General features: G+C 47.8%; 1 protein-coding gene and 1 pseudogene across 1 annotated transcript in view; one reads left to right on the forward strand and one right to left on the reverse strand.

Annotated features, from left to right (window-relative positions):
* TAF1D (TATA-box binding protein associated factor, RNA polymerase I subunit D) overlaps positions 1-19589 on the forward strand; it is a 146660-nt gene that overhangs the window by 67804 nt on the left and 59267 nt on the right. The gene's annotated exons all lie outside the window — the stretch shown is intronic.
* On the reverse strand, positions 17886-18856 carry LOC147729707 (cyclin-dependent kinase 2-associated protein 2 pseudogene; annotated as a pseudogene).

Raw genomic sequence — 19589 nt, forward strand, 5'->3', positions numbered from 1 at the left:
AGTTCTCTGTGGGGATAGGCATTAACCTATATAACAATACGAAGGAGTACCACCAAAGATAAGGCTGAACAGCCAATATTGGTGGGATGAGACACTAGTGTAAAAGAAGAAGTCCTCCTTTGTTTTTAAGGAACCCCTCACTCACCGACCTGGTCGGTGACATGCTTCATCATCGGGGCCACCTTGACAGCCGAGTGCCGCCAAGGTGTGCTGCAACACCTGAATACAGTGGAGCGGGTATGTGAGTGATGAATGTGAAAAATGAAAAAAAGCACAGTGAGTCAAAAATTATCCTGGTATAACTTGACCAAATGTAATTTATTCTAAAGCTACTGGACAATATTAAAAACAGTGATGATACAATAAAGGCTTTAATGAGACCTAGTGTATCTGTGATATGTGCTGGGTCTACATGTTTCAAACCATATGGGAGTTACCGGTTTTTCATCAGGACCAAAATGATGTAAAAGGAGTTGGGTGGTCAGGGTACACTAACACCCTGCCATACCTGCAACCCTTTCAGACCCAAAAATAGCGTTTCGCTAAATGGGTAAAAATAATAGTAACCCAGATGTGGTTACATAAAAAGGAACAAACTCCTCAATGGAGGAAGGTTTGCCTCACGGGGATTTGAGGGGAAGTTACAGAGTTCGAAACGTATTAGTTCCTCTGGTCGGAAATCGCCTGATAACCTACTTCACTCCCTCCGTGTACCCGCGGGTACACGGAGGTACACATTCATCACTCACATACCCGCTCCACTGTATTCAGGTGTTGCAGCACACCTTGGCGGCACTCGGCTGTCAAGGTGGCCCCGATGATGAAGCATGTCACCGACCAGGTCGGTGAGTGAGGGGTTCCTTAAAAACAAAGGAGGACTTCTTCTTTTACACTAGTGTCTCATCCCACCAATATTGGCTGTTCAGCCTTATCTTTGGTGGTACTCCTTCGTATTGTTATATAGCTACCTGTCTAGGGGACTGGGAGTACCCTTCCATCCACAGCAGTGGATAAAATCCCTTAACTCTCCTACCTTGTTAAATAGATAGGCATTAACCTCCTACTGGTGCCAATTATTTATGCCATAGCTATAATTTTCACCATGTTACTATATGCTAACCTCTAATGGTAGTTCCTATGTGACTACTCTCAGCTAGGTGTATAATGCTGAGGTATGCCATCTTTACATTAGACTGGGGCACTGCAGAGAGTGCAAGACTAAGGGATATATTTAATGTTTTACTGTAAAGCCCTTCCAGTGTTTAGGAAGATATGAGCCAAATACCAAATACACAAGTCCTCTTAATGGCAAAAATCCAGTTCTATCAAGAAACCAGTCGTATCAAAAAAATGGGGGGTTTCCCCTTACCTATCCGTCGGTACCTCGTGGCATTATCTGACTGCCCTCTGGGAGGTACCGACCGGTCAGTAAGGATCGGTTTAAATAGTGTCTCGCCAAACAAACTGTCTGCTTTCCTTGAGGGCCCTAGGGTGGCTATTGCACTGCCTGATTGTGCATAGTACTAAGCGCATGCTCATAGCTAGAACGTAGTTTCACAAAGATCTGCAATAGAGCACGCACAAAGAGAATACTACTTTTCTACACATGAGTGTTTTACCTGTGTACCACGGAACAGCAAATAAATTGTGGATATCAATTGTGGTGTATACTGTTTACTTTAAGCTATCCTACATCCCGTTTGTACTAATAATCAGAATACCTCTTAATATATCTTCTCTCTTAGGTACCTCTTATCATGCGCATGCGCTTATACTCACTCTAGTATCCTATTGACAACATTGCAGTCGTCGACTGCGCATGCGTAAGGAGAGAGCTGGTTCTCTATCATTGCGTATCGTGGAACAATCTCACTACAGTCAGTGATTGTTCATAGGTAAACGACTGTTAGGACGACTAATTAGAGGAGTGTACCAGGTCATATGGATGTTGCAGATGTCAAGTAGATCATGTATTGAGTTTTACAACAAATCGGGTACACAAGATGCACATGGTTGTAGAAATTGTGAGACATCCTATCCATTATAAAATGATCTTGCATGCCTTAGTATCTCTATGAGCACTAAGCCTGACAAGTGTTAATTGAGACATTATTAGCAATGAAATTATACACAGGAAAAAGGGGCTGTACTATTCAATGAAACCAGATCATGACAGTGTTGTAACTGACGTCACAATCATGTTTTTAAATTATAATTATAACTCTGTAGTGTAGTGCCTGCCAACTACAATAGCATGTTACACACTTTAATCTTTAGGAGTTTTCCTAAAGATCTCCCAGCCCATGTAGGGATACTCAAACTATCAGAACGAGAAAGGGATGTGCTTGTTTATGAAGCATACATGAAGCCCTGGGAACAGATGACGGTATATCAGAATACCATAGTTATGTGCTTCTCTTACATGGGTTATCTCTTGTAGTATGCATTGGCGTTATCATAAGCCCCCAGTGTTTAGAAGTTGATCGGTTCCCCTATAGGGAGAGCCAGGGTATCTCATCGCCGAACTCAGCGCCCTACTCAAGAAGCCATCGGCCGACCCCGACCGACCTCGAGAACTACCGCCCCATCTCGCTGCTCCAGTTTCCTGCAAAAGTCATCGAGAAGACCGTCAACAAGCAGCTGGCCGCCTTCCTCGAATCGAACGGATCCCTCGACCCCTCGCAGTCTGGCTTCCGGGCCAACCACAGCACCGAGACCGCCCTGATCGCAGCCACCGATGACATCCGAGCGCTGCTCGACAACGGAGAAACAGCGGCCCTCATCCTCCTCGACCTCTCCGCGGCCTTCAACACTGTCTGCCACCGTACCCTAGTACAACGCCTCAGCAACGTCGGAGTCCAGGAGAAGGCACTGGAGTGGATCATCTCCTTCCTCGCCGGAAGGAAACAGAGAGTCCGTCTCCCTCCGTTCAGATCTGAAGCCACCAAAGTCATCTGCGTCGTCCCTCAAGGCTCCTCGCTCAGTCCAACCCTCTTCAACGTCTACATGAGCCCCCTCGCAGACATCGCACGCCAGCACAACCTCAACATCAGCTCCTATGCCGACGACACCCAGCTGATCCTCTCCCTCACCAACGACCCCGCCACCGCCAGAGCCAACCTTCACAAAGGGATGAAAGAGGTAGCCGAATGGATGAAGAACAGCCGCCTGAAACTGAACTCGGACAAGACGGAAGTCCTCATCCTGGGATCCTCACCCGCCGCTTGGGACGACTCCTGGTGGCCCCCCGCCCTAGGCAGCGCACCCAAACCAACAGACCACGCATGCAACCTGGGCTTCATCCTGGACTCCTCCCTCTCCATGACCAGACAAGTCAACGCCGTCTCCTCGTCGTGCTTCAACATACTGCGCATGCTACGTAAGATCTTCCGGTGGATCCCCACCGAGACCAGGAAGACGGTCACCCAGGCCCTCGTCACCAGCCGTCTGGACTACGGCAACTCCCTCTACGCCGGAACCACCGCCAAACTCCAGAAGAGACTCCAGCGGATCCAGAACGCCTCAGCGCGACTCATCCTGGACATCCCCCGTCGCAGCCACATCTCCGGACACCTGAAAGACCTGCACTGGCTCCCGGTCAACAAGAGAATCACCTTCCGTCTCCTCACCCACGCACACAAAGCCCTACACAACCAAGGCCCAGGATACCTCAACAGCCACCTCAACTTCTACGCTCCCAAACGCCAGCTTCAATCGACCAGCCACGCCCTCGCCGCCATCCCCCGCATCCGAAGAGCCACCACAGGGGGACGGTCCTTCTCCTACCTCGCCGCCAAGACATGGAACTCCCTCCCCACCCACCTCCGCCTGACCCAGGACCACCTCGCCTTCAGGAAGCAACTCAAGACCTGGCTGTTCGAGCAGTAGCGGACCCCCCTCCCCCAGCGCCTTGAGACCCTCTGGGTGAGTAGCGCGCTATATAAATGCGATGATTGATTGATCGTTCAGACCACTGACGTCTTTTTTCAGTTTGAACACCCAGCGCTGTTCTCGTCGCAGAAGGAGTTTCAAAACATCTGTTATGTGAGATAGAATCCAAGGTTGTTCCAAGACAATCCAGCGTAAATCCGTTTCTGCATGTTGTTTATCCAAGAAGTGATTGGTAAGTTTAGTTGATCTCTTGTTGCACCGAATAGTGCTGTTATGTTCTAAGATTCTTGTTTTGACTTTTCTTGATGTCATCCCGACATATCGGAGATTGCATGGCACCAGATCAAATAAATGAATCTCTCGTTGTTACAATTTGTACGTTTCATCAGGTCTTTCTGTTCCTATGTCAATTTGTGTAGTCTTCTCTGTTTGTGGGCACACTGCACACATTCCACAAGGAAAGTGACCTATCACAGGTGGAAGGTTCCACAATGATGTTTGCCCTTCTTTAGTCCTGCTCTCTTTCGGGCGTGTAAAGGCCAGTCTATCTCTGATGTTTGTGCTTCTTATGTACGCAAACATTGGGACTGGAATTTTGTTATTCCCAGTGTTCAGTATTCTCCAATAATGAGTGGTTGGAGTAACCGAGAACGTATTCACAATAGTGAGTCTTGCATTCTTTTCCTTGGCTGGTAAAATCTCTAGTAGAGCTTCCCTGTTGTTGTTGGCTGCTCTTTTGCGTGACCTGCGTATTATGGGTGTTAGATAGTTCTTCGCCCTAAGGTCATTAGTCAAGACATCAGCATGTTCGTTATATTTCTCAATTGATGAGCAATTGCGCCTTATCCTCAGAAATTGCCCAAAGGGCAAGTTCTCACAGAGAGATTTTGGGTGGTAGCTTTGATATGACAGCAAAGAGTTACACGTCATCGGCTTCTTATATAGCTCCGTACCCAATCCATCATCTTTTGGGAAAATCCTGACATCCAAAAAAGAGAGGCTTTCTTTCGAGTACTCGAGTAAATCTTAGATATTCATTCCTCTCATTCAGTCAGATGTGAAACGCTTTTATGGTTTCGTAGTCACCCCTCCATACAACAAAGATATCATCTATATATCTTTTTCAGACACGAACGGTCTGTAGTAGGGGTTACTTTTTTTGCAGTACCACTGTTTGTTCAAATTGATGGACATATATGATGAAGCATGTCACCCTTGGGTGAGTGAGGGTTCTAGTCCTTAAGGGATAATCCCCCAGTCTTATGGTAGGTTTCACTACAATTCTGAGGGAGTACGGACATTGGTCACACATCTCTGCCTAAATAAGGCTACTGGTGCATATTCGAGACCCGAGGTGATAGTGTGTTGTCACACATACCTGTATGCCATGCCCACAACACACTGCCCTAGCATACCTCAGTCACAGCTCTATCTGGGTGCCCTATGCCAGTGGTGTGGTTACAGGTGCATGAGCCCTATACCTCTACAGTAACCAGGTCCATTCCTGAGCACTGTAAGTGCAGTGCTGCCATTAAGAGTATATGGTGCTGGGAGGTCGTCATAACGAACTTCACAGCACCATGATGGCTACACTGAAGACTGAGAAGTTTGGTATCAAACTTCTCAGCACAGTAAATCCTCACTGATGCTAGTGTGGGATTTAATGTACAATGCACGACAGACGGCAACTTAGAGTTGCCCCCTAAAACTAACCCACAACCCGTGTCCTGCCTGAAAGGCTGCCTAGGCTGCCACCCAGCAGACATGTTGCTGGACCCCTGGTTAGAGAGATTTCCGCTCTCGTGGGCCTGCAACAATGCACATCCTGGGACGAGGTGCTAGGCCTCCACCCCCAGGATGGGCAGAGAGAGCTTCAAAGGCATGCCGCCTTTGTGAGCTTCTCCAGGCCACTTACTTTACCCATCAACTGGCCCCCACCGGTTCTGACCCCCACTCTGGTGGGAAGACAGGCGGGAAATCCTAAGTGAGGAAAGGGGGTGTGCCAGCCTCTGCCAACCCCACCCCTCAGGTGGGGGAGGCGAGGTGAAGCACAACTGCGGGCTTTCGACATCTCGAGGATGGGGAGCCCTACCCAATCAGAGACAGGCTCCTGACCCCGCCAACTGGAGAGTGTCAGGATAGGGGGTGTACTCACCTCAGGGAAGGGACCCATTGGTCCTGACCTTCCCCTACCTGTAACACCCCTAAATTTCGTATTTAGGGGCACCATGAACCTTCCTTCCTCAGATCCCAATTCCAAAACTACAAAGAAGAACAAGAAGAAAAGAACAAAAGGACAACACCAACTGACTTGGCCCCAGCCCTACAGGCTTGTCGAACCTCGAACCTGCTCCTGCTAAACACCGGCATCTCTTGTGGTCCGCAACCTGGAAAACCCCAGAGGACCTGACTGCCTTGCTCATCCAAAGACTGGGACTCCCACGACCAGTGGTTCTGCTCAAAGATCTACAACCCCAGGTGCCAGCCAGGAACCGTGAATGCAGCACACTCTGACTCCTTCTTCGTATTTATGAACTCTCGAGACCTGAGTATCAATAATTCGAAATCCTTTGTTATGAAGACAGGATTAGGCTCTAGAAAGTTATACCCCTTTTCAGTCAATGGTGATAAAATACCGACAACTAAGACCTTCTCGTACCTTGGTGTTCTTTTTGATCACAAACTAACGTGGGCACCAGCGGTACGAAAGAAGAAGGTTGAGGTAGTGCGGGTTAATGCAGCGATAATAGACTTCGCAAGGAAAATGGGAAATAGCCCAGTGGCTGCTCTGTTGAAGCTATACCAAGCTAAAAGCACTGCTTTTGCGTGTTATGGGAGCGAAATATGGGGCTTTGTTCCTCTAGGCGATTTTGAGGTTACTGAAAACAACTTCTTAAAACAAGTGTTAAGGATGCCAAGGGGAACGGCAAATTTCTCCGTCCATGAAGAATTAGGCATGCCTTATCTAAGCGACAGAATAGCTGCTAATCCCTTGCTGTGCTGGCTAAATAGCTGGCTGAATACAGACATACCCCTCACTAGAAACATCTTACATGAAGCATTATCGTGGGAAGGGAGGCATAAGATCCCCTGGATAAAATATGTTAGAGGATGTCTTCTTGAAATGGGACGGCTGGACCTCTTCCTAGCGCCAGAGTCAATAACTAAACTAGATGTAACCTATGTGAAGAACACCTTTATGTCATCTAGGTACCTAGCTAGGGAGGAGAGAGAGCTTAAGAAAGACAGTGTGAGGATGCATGTTCTGACAAAAACCTGCCTACAAATGGAACCCTACCTATCTTGGCCCATGTCTGGTCATGAACGTTTCTTGCTGACAAGGTTTCGTTTTGATTCGTTTCACCTACTGTTAGCTGTACCAAGTGGGGCCCATAGAGGTCAAGTGTTGCCAGCTTGCGGCTGCGACAATAAGTCTCCGCAAGATCTGGCACACTTTTTATTCATTTGCTCTTACTATATAGTTCCCCGTAAATTGTTTTTAAAACCCCTTCTTAAACAGCTGAATTTTGCACAAATCAGACCAGCACTTTATTACCTTCAAATGCTAAACTGTGACTGCACTATGTTTGTATGTAGCTTTTTAAAATTAGCACTCAAGTTTAGAAAAAGTATGGAAGGTTAATTAATTATGCTACTGATAGTTATATCTTTTTATCTAATTGTATATTTATATTTTTTAACCAGATATTTCGCTTGTGTCCTTTGCTTTTTGGAAATACCCTTTTTATAATTATATCTGTGTCAAATGTTTATGTTATGAAATGTACTTTTATGATTGTTAAAAGCAAACAATCGAATAAAGATATTTGACTTGACACTCTGCACCCGCCGAGCCCGGCCTGTGCCTGAGGGAACAAAGGCCATGATGACGTCCCCCCGGCGACTGTGACCACGAATCCAGCACCCAAGGACCCTCCTCCACGCTCCTGACGATGCCTGCAGCCTCACAACCAGTGACCCCTCCAACCGCGACCAGCTGAGGGTAGGATTTCCCGACACCAAAAGACACCCCTGCGCCCCACGGCCCCCAGTGCCCAACTCCTGGGTGTCTACCTAACCTACAGCTTCCCAACTTACCTCTTGAAGTGGTGGTCGCACCTAAAGTATCCCCATCCCCAAGCTTGTAGCCTTTGTTCGTCTTGCAGCTTTCCCATTGAAATACATTAGGCACCCGACGACCCAAAAGCACCCTGCACCCAGCCGCCCGAGTTCCACTGGAAGTGCAGCATTTGTCCTATTCTACTTCCCCACTTGCCCTTTGTAAGTGACCAGGAGCTCCGCTCCCACAGCCGAGTGGTCTGCCTGCTAGCAGCCACCAACCAAAGGCCCCCTGCCTGCCATAGGCTAACATTGGGCCTACTTACTCTGCACCCGGCTGCCCCTGTGCCGCTGGGGGTGTAACGACTGTACCTACCTGACCCTGGGAAACCCCGGAGTCTGACCCAGAACCTTAACTCTGCCAGTCGAGTACTTACCTGAAAACCGATAACTCACATGTTCAAGGCATATGAGCTGCAGATCACACACTTGCATTAGATCGCCATCTGGTATTTGGCTAGGATCCTTGCGCCTGTCTTGGAAGAAGTCTTTGTAGTCACAAGATAGGTGACTCCTCCCTTGGACGATAGTGCGCATGGGCATCGACTCCATCCTTAGATTGTTTTTTTTCCGCCATTGGGTTCGGATGCAGCTTTTTCGCTCCGGTTCGAAACTTTTATTTCAAACTTGTTCGATGCCCAAAACTCCCTTAAAATCTTCTAATTCACTTCAGACAACGAAATCGGTCGTCGACGTGGGCCGCTGGGCCTATCAACGCCGTAAGGCCTACGGCTCATGGAAAGGACGCAGTTCAAAAAAATGCCCCCAGTGTGGAGCAAAATTCCCTCACATTGACCATCATAAGGTCTGCAACCAGTGTCTGTCGCCAGAACACAATGAGTCCAGCTGTCCAGCCTGCGCCTCCTTACGATTAAAAAAGACAATTCGAGATAGTCGGGCTCAACGGCATATCATGGCGCAAAGACCAGCTCCGGAACCAGAGGACATCTTCAATGAACGTCCAGAAGTCCCAGAAGAAGATTCCGAAGATCATGTCCGAGGCAGAAGACTCCGATGACCCCATCACTCCTGGTCAACAAGTGAGTACTACTGCCCTTATCCCAACCCCACCATGAAAACAGAAGGCACTGGTCAAGACTTCGCCTGTTGGCCCCAGTCGCGACCGAAAGCACACTTCAGAAGCCCTGGCTCCGAAAAAGTAAGACCAGTCTTTCGGTAGCTCGGGACCGGGCACGCCGCATATAATAGTCCCACCGGCGCCTTTGGCACCGAAGTCAAAAGAGCACTCTGCTCCGAAATCCATTCCGATTCCTTCGGCACCGAAATACAAACCGGCCTCGAACACCTCAAGGCCTGTAGTTGAACCGGTTTAAAACACTTCTAATCCTAAAGACCATGCTTCGGCTCTGAATCCAGAAGCTTCCGAACCAAAAAACAAGCCTATGGATTCTACCACGCCTCCTAAGGCCAAAGAACACAAAAATCAGCACCAGCCCTGCTCGACCCCAATGATCCGTTCACAGATCCAATCGACCCACCACAAGACAATTGGGATTACAATGATCCAATAGATCTTCCAGACCACCCTAGCCCCCAACCATACCCAACAAAACCCTCTCCCCCAGACGATCATATTGGTTTTGGACAATTAATCAATAGGGCTGCCGTTTTTCACGGCGTCGCAGTGCACTCAGACAAGCCAGATGAGGATTTCCTGTTAGATACATTTGAACAGTCCCAAAGAACTGTACAAATATTACCAATGTTTAAGGGAGTCATTAAACATGCCCCTGACATATTTAAAGATACTGTACGAGCCAGAATTCTTAATCCAAGGATAGAAATATAGACCTGCTCCTGACGACCCTGCGCACATCAAGGGACAACTGCATTTGGATACTCTAGTAGTTTCCAACGCTAGAAAGCGTGCAAATTAACAAACCTCCTAAAATGCACCACCTCCGGATTAAGATTAATAGACGCATCTGGCAAAAGAGTAGCTGCGCAGGCGGCCAATCAGTGGTGCATAGCTAACACTCAAGCACTGCTAGCTAGATATGTAGGGCCCACTAAGATCAGCTGGTAACCCTATTACAGCATTTGCCGGACCAATATAAAACTCAAGCAAATGATCTCATCCAAGAGGGCAAACTAATAATAAACGCCTCAATTAAATGTGCCCTTGACGCAGCAGACACTGCCTCTAGGTCCATCAATACCAGTGTGACGACATGCCTGGTTACGTATTTCAGGCTTTAAACAAGAAGTCTAGACAACTATTTTAAATCGGCCATTCAATCAGCAACAACTTTTTGGACCGGCTGTGGACGTTGCTCTTGAAAAAATGACAAAAGACACAGAGACTGCTAAGTACGTGGGAGCATTACAGTCCCCGCAAACACGTGGCTCATTTCATCACTCCTTTTACAGAGGAGCCTCCAAGAACATGGGCAGAGATACCGATCTTCCTTCAAAAACACTATATAGAGGATATTTTTTAGAGGAGGATACAGAGGCAATAACGGCAGAGAAAGAGGCTGAGGTAACAACTGCACTCTCAACTCCCCTGCTGCTAAACAGTGACTTCCCTCCAGTCCCCCCAGACAATTCCACTCCAGTGGGGGAAGACTATCACAGTTCCTACCTCTCTGGCAATCCATCACAACAAACAAGATGGTAAGACAAATTATCCAGTATGGTTACTGCCTGGAACTTACAGCTACCCCCAAACATACCACCCAAACAGCGTCCAATGTCCACAGAACATCTTACACTTTTAAAACAAGAAGTTATTTTACTGCTTCAAAAGCATGCCATGGAGCCAGTCCCATTACTACATAGGAACAGGAGTTTACTCTCTGTATTTCCTAATCCCCAAAAAGGACGGGTCCTTAAGGCCAATACTCGACCTCAGACCCCTCAATCTGTATATACACTTAGATCATTTTCACATGATTACTTTCCAACAAGTGCTTCCTCTACTCCAACAAGGAGACTTCCTTGCCATGCTAGATCTCAAGGACGCCTACTTCCACATTCCCATACATCCTGCTCACAGGTAGTATCTAAGATTCGTAGTGGATGGACAACAATATCAGTTCAAAGTCTATCCATACGGAGTCACTACCTCTCTTAGAGTATTTACCAAATGCCATGTCTTCCCATACCTAGACGACTGGCTAATAAAAGCCAAGTCGTTCAACCTGTGTGTGCAACACACTCCACAAACCATTCAAACACTGCACAACTTGGGGTTCACGATCAACTACACCAAGTAACACCTCCAACCCTCTCATGTACATCAATAACTGGGAGCCACAATAAATACTTCCACAGCTGTAGAATATCCCAGTCCAGCCAGGATAGCCAGTATACAAGCACTCATCAACAAATTTCAAACACAAAACTCTCTCCCAGAAAGAGTGTTCATGCAACTCATAGGCATGATGCATCTTGCATTTTTATTGTACAAAATGCAAGACTTCAAATGCGTCCCTTACAGGAATGTCTAGCACATCAGTGGAATCAGGTTCAAGGACATCTTACAGATCTGGTGTTGGTAGACAGCTGCACACATCGCTCTTTGCAGTGGTGGAACACAACAAACTTGTCCAGAGGCGGCCGTTCCTCGAACCTGTTCCAAAGATAATACTTACAACAGACGCATCACTCACAGGATGGGGAGCACATCTCCTCGGACATACAACTCAGGGCAAGTGGAACACTCCACAAAAAATGCTCCACATCAATCACCTGGAAATACTAGCAATATTCCTAGCACTAAAAACATTCCCAGTACATGTACAAAACAAAGCTGTCTTGATCCGGAAGGACAACATGACAGCCATGTACTACATACAAAAACAAGGAGGCACACATTCTCTGCAACTGTCCCAGCTGGCACAGAACATTTGGAGATGGGCCATCCCACAAAAGATATATCTACTTGCCGAACACCTTCCAGGAGTTCACAATCAGATTGCAGATCTGTTAAGTCGACAGACACAACAGATTCACGAATGGGAGCTACATCCCCAAGTTTTTCTACAATTTTCCCACACGTGGGGCCAACCAGACATAGATCTTTTCGCCACACACGACAACGCAAAATGCCAAACCTTTGCCGCCAGGTTTCCACACCCGTTTTCCAAGGGCAATGCGATATGGATGAACTGGTCCGGCAGATTTGCGAACTCTTTTCCACCACTCCCACCGATTCTAATAGTGGTATGCAAGCTCCGACAACAGTCTCTCAAACTAATCTTAGTAGCTCCCTCATTGGCACGCCAACTGTGGTTTACAACACTGTTGGAACAATCACTAGTTTTGCACCAAAAAACTGCGCCTGTCCCCATCCCTGCTAACGCAGAACTATGGAGAAATCAGACCTCCAGATCCAGGTCAGCTGAATCTGGTGATCTGGCTCCTGAAGTCCTAGAGTTAGGTTACCTTAACCTACCACCGGACGGTATGAACATCATTAAAGAAGCCAGACGACCTACTACTAGAGCTTGCTATGCTGCAAAATGGAAAAGATTTGCCATTTACTGCACCAATAACCATATTGATCTACTGGATGCCTCCATCCAGAATATCATTGGCTACCTACTGCACTTGCAAAGATGTAATTTAGCATATTCATCCATACGTTTACATCTAGCAGCACTTGCTGCTTACTTAAAAAACAGACAACACTTGTCACTGTTTAGAGTGCCTGCAATTAAAGCCTTTATGGAAGGCCTAAAAAGAATCATTCCTCCAAGGTTACCACCCTCTCCAGTATGGAACCTAAATATTGTTCTTACCAGATTCATGGGACCACCATTTGAACCTTTGTACAAATGCTAACTACAGTTCCTCACATGGAAAGTAGCTTTCCTTGTTGCTATTACCTCTCTTAGAAGGGTAAGTGAGATCCAGGCTTTAACCTTACCGGAACCATTCTTACAATTACATCGTAACAAAGTGGTCCTCAGGACAAACCCAAAATTCCTTCCTAATGTCCTCTCTACTTTTCATCTTAACCAATCAGTGGAGTTACCAGAATTTTTTTCCATACCCAGACTCTGTAGCAGAAAGAGCTCTACACACCTTAGATGTTAAAAGAGCCCCACTTTATTACATTGACAGAACCAAAATATTTCGGGAAACAAAACAATTGTTTGTAGCTTTCTTCCACCGCATAAAGGAAATCCCATATCTAAAGCTGTGATTTCTAGGTGGATTGTTAAATGTATCCAAATATGCTACCAAAAAAGCTAAACACATATTAACAATTCCCCCTAGAGCTCACTCCACACGCAAACTAAGGGCCTCTATGGCATTCTTAGGAAACATTCCCCTAGAAGACATCTGTAAAGCAGCAACATGGTCTACAACACACACATGGTCTACAACACACACCCTCACTAAACACTATGGTGTTGACGTGGAAGCCAAGCATCAAGCTTCTGTGGGCCAAGCTGTTCCTAAAACTCTCTTTCAAACTACTGCAACCGATACAGGTGACCGCCGCTAAGGGAGATACTGCTGTATAGTCTATGCTACGTGTGAGATCTGAAGCTCATATGCCTCGAACGGAAAATGCTACTTACCAGTATGCATCTGTTCTTGGCATGTAGAGCTGCAGATTCTCACATGCCTACCCGCCTCCCCGGGTCTTGTATCTGTTCCAGTTCAATCTTACTTAGATATTAGACATGGACATCTTTTCTTTCTACTTACTCCATCATTTCCCATCATGGCGAAAAACAATCTAAGGATGGAGTCGATGCCCATGCGCACTATCGTCCAAGGGAGGAGTCCCCTATCTCGTGACTACAAAGACTTCTTCCAAGACAACAACCATGTGCAAGCATCCTAGCCCAAACTAATGCGAAGTGTGAGAATCTGCAGCTCTACATGCCATGAACAGATGCATACTGGTAAGTAGCATTTTCCTTCTTAGTAGCAGTAACCTCACTCTGACTCATCACCAAGTTTCAAGTACTCCCTGTTCAAGAACCATTAATTCAGGTGCACAAAGACAGGGTGGTCCTTAGAACTAATCCAAAGTTCTTGCCATTGGTGTTTTCCCCCTTCTGCATCAACCAGACTATTGAGCTATCTGTATACTTTAGGCAGCTGGATTTGCTAGCACAAATGGCTTTGCGCACATTAGACGTGCAGCAGGTATATACTTTATCAACAGGACTGAGCCCTTCCACAAAACCAACCAGCTTTTTTGAGATTTTACTAAACCTCATCACGGCCACCCCATTTCCAAAGCCAGCATTGCAAGTTGGGTTGTTAAGTGTATTCATATTTGCTATGCTAAAACGAAATACACGTTCACTTTACCTTTCAGGGCACATACTATGTGTATAAAATGCTTAACCATGACTCTTCTAGGTGACATCTCATTAGCATACATCTGAAAATCTGCTACCTGGTCAACACCACAAATCTTTACAAAGCACCACTGTGTCGATATATTAGCACATCAGCAAGCTTCGGTATGCCAAGTTGCGTTATGAACGTTGTTTCAATCATCTTCCCTCTAGCTAGAGAGCTGGCCCTTGATTGGATAGCACCCTGGGCTGATAGAAATTTGCCATCCGTACTGGTGCTAGGGAATAAAATGAGGCGAGGCAGCAGGAGCCCCTTTTCACAGGTCAGTCCCCAGCTGGCTACATCAAAACAGTTACTTGCCTCTGAAAACAAACATCTCCACACTCCTCCCAGCTCGCTAGAATCACCGACTGCTTAGCTCTGGCAGGCTTGTCCAAGTTTCTTTTTGGGTTGGGAAAGGATGTTGATTGATGTGTGGTGGCAAGGGGTGAGAGTTAGATGGGAGAGCAAGGAAGGTGGATGTTAGGGTGCTAGCAACAGAGAATATAAGACCTTAAAAATGATTAAAATCACTTTAAAATGAATCACTTGTGCCACTGTAGAGGGACATTGCTGAGAGCTCCGTGAGCTCTTGTGACGATTGGTTCCTTGGTCTTGGGCCAGGCTTGCCAACGCTAAAATCTGGCCCTCCCGCTAGCCACAGTTTGGGTGGGAATTTTTTTACAGTTGATGCAGAGCATGTGAATCTACAGCTACACTGATACGAAGAGAAAATGTTGCCCTGTAAGCTTCTGTTTGTAGGGTGTAAGGCTGTAGCTTCACCAACCCTGTCCCCGGAAGCCATCAATAAAAGCATACATTTACTTCCCTCACGCTTTTTTCTTTTAAACGTCATACAATGCACGTGTCACTTCATAGTAGCCTTAATCTATGTTCCACTTTCACCTATCATCAACTGAGCGAAACACAGTCGAGGGTATAGTAGATGGCAATGCATTTTATTGGAACAAGTTAGGAGGCACAGCACATGTGTCTCAAAACTTCTTTGAAAAAAAGCTATTTGTAATGTCCGAGCCCAACAACCGATGGCAGAAGCATGTGAATCTACAGCACTATACGCAATGACTAGATGCTTATGGGTAAGTACCATTTGCAGCTCTTTTTACTGGATACCTTCTGTCCTCCGACTGCTCAAATGGGGGCACTGCTTGTTTATTTTTCTTTTTGCACTACAGGCCTTTTCTTGCTGTCTCCACCATCTAATGCCCATTCACATCCTCAGTCTCGATCTTGAGGATGATCGTCCCCAAAAACCTTATTCGTCCATCGTCCACCCACCCTGCTCTTTCCTGTACCGTGCTTTTCTTTTTAGGTCGAGCCTGGAATTAGCATCCGAAGGATGCGTCCAGGTGGAGACTTCTAGCTAGCTGACTCGGGGGAATGAAGGTCAAGAAAGTGCCACGCGCTTCTCTTTGGCTGGATTTAACTGCGTGCACCCACATTCACGCATGCGCACAGCCACACGCATACACAGGCACACACACACACACACCCCCCCGCCCTCGCACCTACACACACACACCCTCCCCCCCCCCCACAGTCACATACACACGCGCATACACACAGACTCCAAGACACATACACACACGCACGCTCACACACATACACAGCCCCCCGCTGCTCCCCGCCCTCGCAGCTCAGCAACAAGGCGAAGCCCCACTCACCGGCTTCCTTGGTGCGGCGGCTCTCCTCATCGGCAGCTGCAGGGCCCAGCAGCAGGACTCTTCCTCCCTCCTTCGGCACCGGGGCGCAGGGTAGTCTCCTGCCTGCTCCGGTGCTCCAAACAGCTGCGGCTCTTCCGTAGGAGGCGAGGCAGGCTCCCGCCCTCCTACTTCCTGTTTCCGGTTGTCCCGCCCGGCCTGCCTGACTTCCTGGTCGCAGGCCGGCGGCGATGTTCCGTTTGTACCGGGCTCAGGCCCGCACCATCGCGCTGCCTGCTGCAGCTTGTCTCAGATGAGTGACAGCCCATGTCTTCCACTGGAACCGGGTTCGGAACGAGAATGTCCTATTTAGAGGTACTCTGTAGCGTTTCCGTGTTGTAGTGCGCACCGGGCAACGGTCGGACATGACGTAAACCACCAAAGGGGTTTTCTTGAACAGAAGGACGCACGTCTTTGGGTGCTAACCACGCAGCACAGCACCAGTAAACAGTCCATCCATAACACGACATGCAAGAAGCTCGCTTCAAACCACCCAGCATTTTCTAAGGCATAACCCTGGCGTGGCTTCTAGGCGTCCATTAGGCATGTGCCAATGACGGCCGAGGACACCGACTGATAAAGGAATCACTTGCGTGTGTGACACAATATCATTCGGCTCGTTTGGGTAAAGTCCATGGTCCACCGCAGAGCAGACTGGAGAACTGTCGTAGTCAAGCTCGTCACGTGTGGAGAGGAACGACCTACATGAAAGTACATTCCGCATCCCCGATCTCCTCGCATTAGTTGCGCAGGTGTATTCCAGAACTTTTCACTGGGCTGCTTTTGGCGCACACAGCTTTCTCCAGCCTTACCAAATGAAATGAAGCGCGGAGGGTGGAGGAATACCTTCTATTTCATTCCAATGCCTTGTACATTCATGCGTGCGTCTGGTCGGATCACCGGATAGTGATTAGGGTAACACACGGACATCACAGACCCACCCGCTGGAGCTGACCCCGGAAAGGGTCCATACCGCGCCTGGCTGTGGATACGCACCCGGTACACCAGAGCCTGGCTCTGTGCAGCCACAACTCCCTCCAACCAAGACTCGCTGCCCAGTGTCATTGTAATGTATCTCAGAGGAGCAAAGCCAGACACCGCCCCCACCCAGCATATACAATGGCGGGGGTAGGGGGTATCAACTGCCTTCCTATGGTTTTCTTATTATTAGTAATGAGATACATCGTTATTTAATTGACAAAGGAAGAATTGTGGGACAGCTGAATATAATACATTGTGTGGAAGGTGTGGCGCAGTCCACGGTGAGGCCTGGCAGGGATTCCCTGGGTGCTGGTGCCGCTGGTGTACCCCGTCTCAGAGGGCATGCTCTGGGCGCAGCAGGGCCTTGTGTTGAAGTGAAAAATATAATTAGTGGCGAGCTTCGAGCTGCCTGACCCTCTCTGAAGGAGGGAGTCCGAGGAGGACCGTTTCCAGGGAGACTATAAACACACGTGGGACACAAATCCCTCACAATCCCTAGCAGCGAATGCAGAGTGCTTGAGTGGGCGGAGCCCAGCCCAGCTCTGGACACTTCACTGCTACCTGAAATGAAGAAAGTGCAAATTCATAGGACCAGACGAACCTTTTAACATAGTCCAAACTAGTCTCAGTTGAGGAAAGGATCGGACATACAGGAACATCTCTGGCAGCCAGGGTTGACCCTCACCCCTGTACCCTCACCCCTTCAACAATAACAGGGGAATACGTGTCACACACTATAAGGAGCAGTGCTTAATTTGTAGGAGAATGAGTGCCAGTCCCCAAAGCGCTGCTGAGAAACAAGTGGCCAGTGTTTTTAAACACCGGCGCACCGAATACCTGACGGATTCAGGGTCTGGGTGAACTGTTATACAAGATTGGGTGGAGGAGAACAGGTTTGTCACAATAAAATTCCAATTGGGAAGGTAAGGGCTGAAGAAGGGTTTCTGGCGAAGGCTCTGTAAGTAAAACAAAGAAGCTGCCAATTCCAGGGTGTCCGATTGTGGGAAAATTCATCAGGGAATCCCAAAAAGTACATCCAAAATGGAGGATATTACTTGCGGGCATTGCGCTCTGTCGCAGCCAGACACTCACGTACCAGCGCCCGGGCGTGGATGATGCCTCGCTTTAGCCTCTCCATGGCACTCTTGCTGCCGGCATATGTTGGCCTGATTTCTTTCCCCATCTCCTCTATCACAGACAGCAGGTCAGAGTGTGTGCTCTGGGAGGCCTGAGACCCAGGTGGCTTCATCGCCTGCATGTACCCCATGGATGGTGGTCCGAAGTCATTGAAGAGTGGTCGAAAGGGAGCAGAGGTTCCACCTAGTGACCCAGACGGTGAAGGCACACTCACACTGGAAACTTGTGGGACAGGCGTTCCAGGACCAGAGTTGTTGCTGCTCCCCGTCGTGGCTGTCGTGCTGCTGGCTGTGGTCGGTGCTGGGGCGATGGGCTTGTAGGACATCCCCAGAGTCCCAATTAACGTGGGGGGCAAGTCGCCCCCTCCGGTGAAGGTCGCCGCCAGCGCCAGCCTGGCTTCTGTGATAGACTGTCCTATTAAATAAATATGCCCCCCAAAGGAGAGCCAATTCTGAATTACGTTAAAAACTGATTTATTCTTCTGTTGTGCTCAGTCGGTATCTTGAATTGCTTCCTTCTGACAGGTGGCAGTGTTGAGCTTTGTTATGATTGGAGTATTAGCAGAAGAACCAACAAATTCTTTGTTGAAGTGATATAAAACCGGAGTTTCTGGTTGCTGGCTGACTTGAGTCCCTCGGCCCCTTCTTCTCCGGTGACCACCCGTCCGTTACAGACACGGACCGCCCGTGCACTCGGTCGTCTGCAGTAGTCATCTCGAGTCGCCTATAGTTGAAGCCTTCTTAGGAGTTCAAATACTGCGCAGCGGGAGGAGCAGCTGAGTGCCCAGCTGGCTGAGGTACATCATACACTTTGCGCTTGGAGCACCGCCATAATCTACCAAGCGGCTCTGATCCTCACGTGAAAGGCTGTTTTGATGAGAGAGGGACCGGTATGAGGGCTGATAGAGCCAGAAGTAAGTGACCAATGTGAAGCTGGAGGTGTCGTAAAGTGGGAGGCTCCCCTACTGAGGTTGGATCAGAGGGAGGGGCAGCCAAGGTGAGACAATTAAAACGAGACAACCTGGGGCAGAATACAGGCCTGTAGGGCTGCGGGGGAATACCAAAGTGCTCTATGGAAATGCACCAAGAAATAGGCATAACCTCCTAATGAGCACGCTAAAGCTGCGTGGGGCCTGGGAGCACTGAAGTTAAAGCATCCTGAAGGTGCCCCTGCAAGGCATGTATATAAATTACCTGCAGTTTCCTGACAGCACCGTTCCCCATTTGTGTGTTAGTTATTGTCTGTATATGCTTTTATTATTAGTTTGAAATCCTTCACTCCTTCAAGGTGCTCATTTTTATACAAACAAAACTTAACTACTGCATAAAAAAAGCATTGCCATTTACAATACTAAAAGCTCAAACTTTTCTAATGCGAGACCAATTGCATTGCAAATGCTTGTTTTTTTTT

The sequence above is a fragment of the Lissotriton vulgaris genome, chromosome 2_1 (genome assembly GCF_964263255.1).
Source record: "Lissotriton vulgaris chromosome 2_1, aLisVul1.2, whole genome shotgun sequence".
In the NCBI taxonomy this organism is placed as follows: Eukaryota; Metazoa; Chordata; class Amphibia; order Caudata; family Salamandridae; genus Lissotriton; species Lissotriton vulgaris.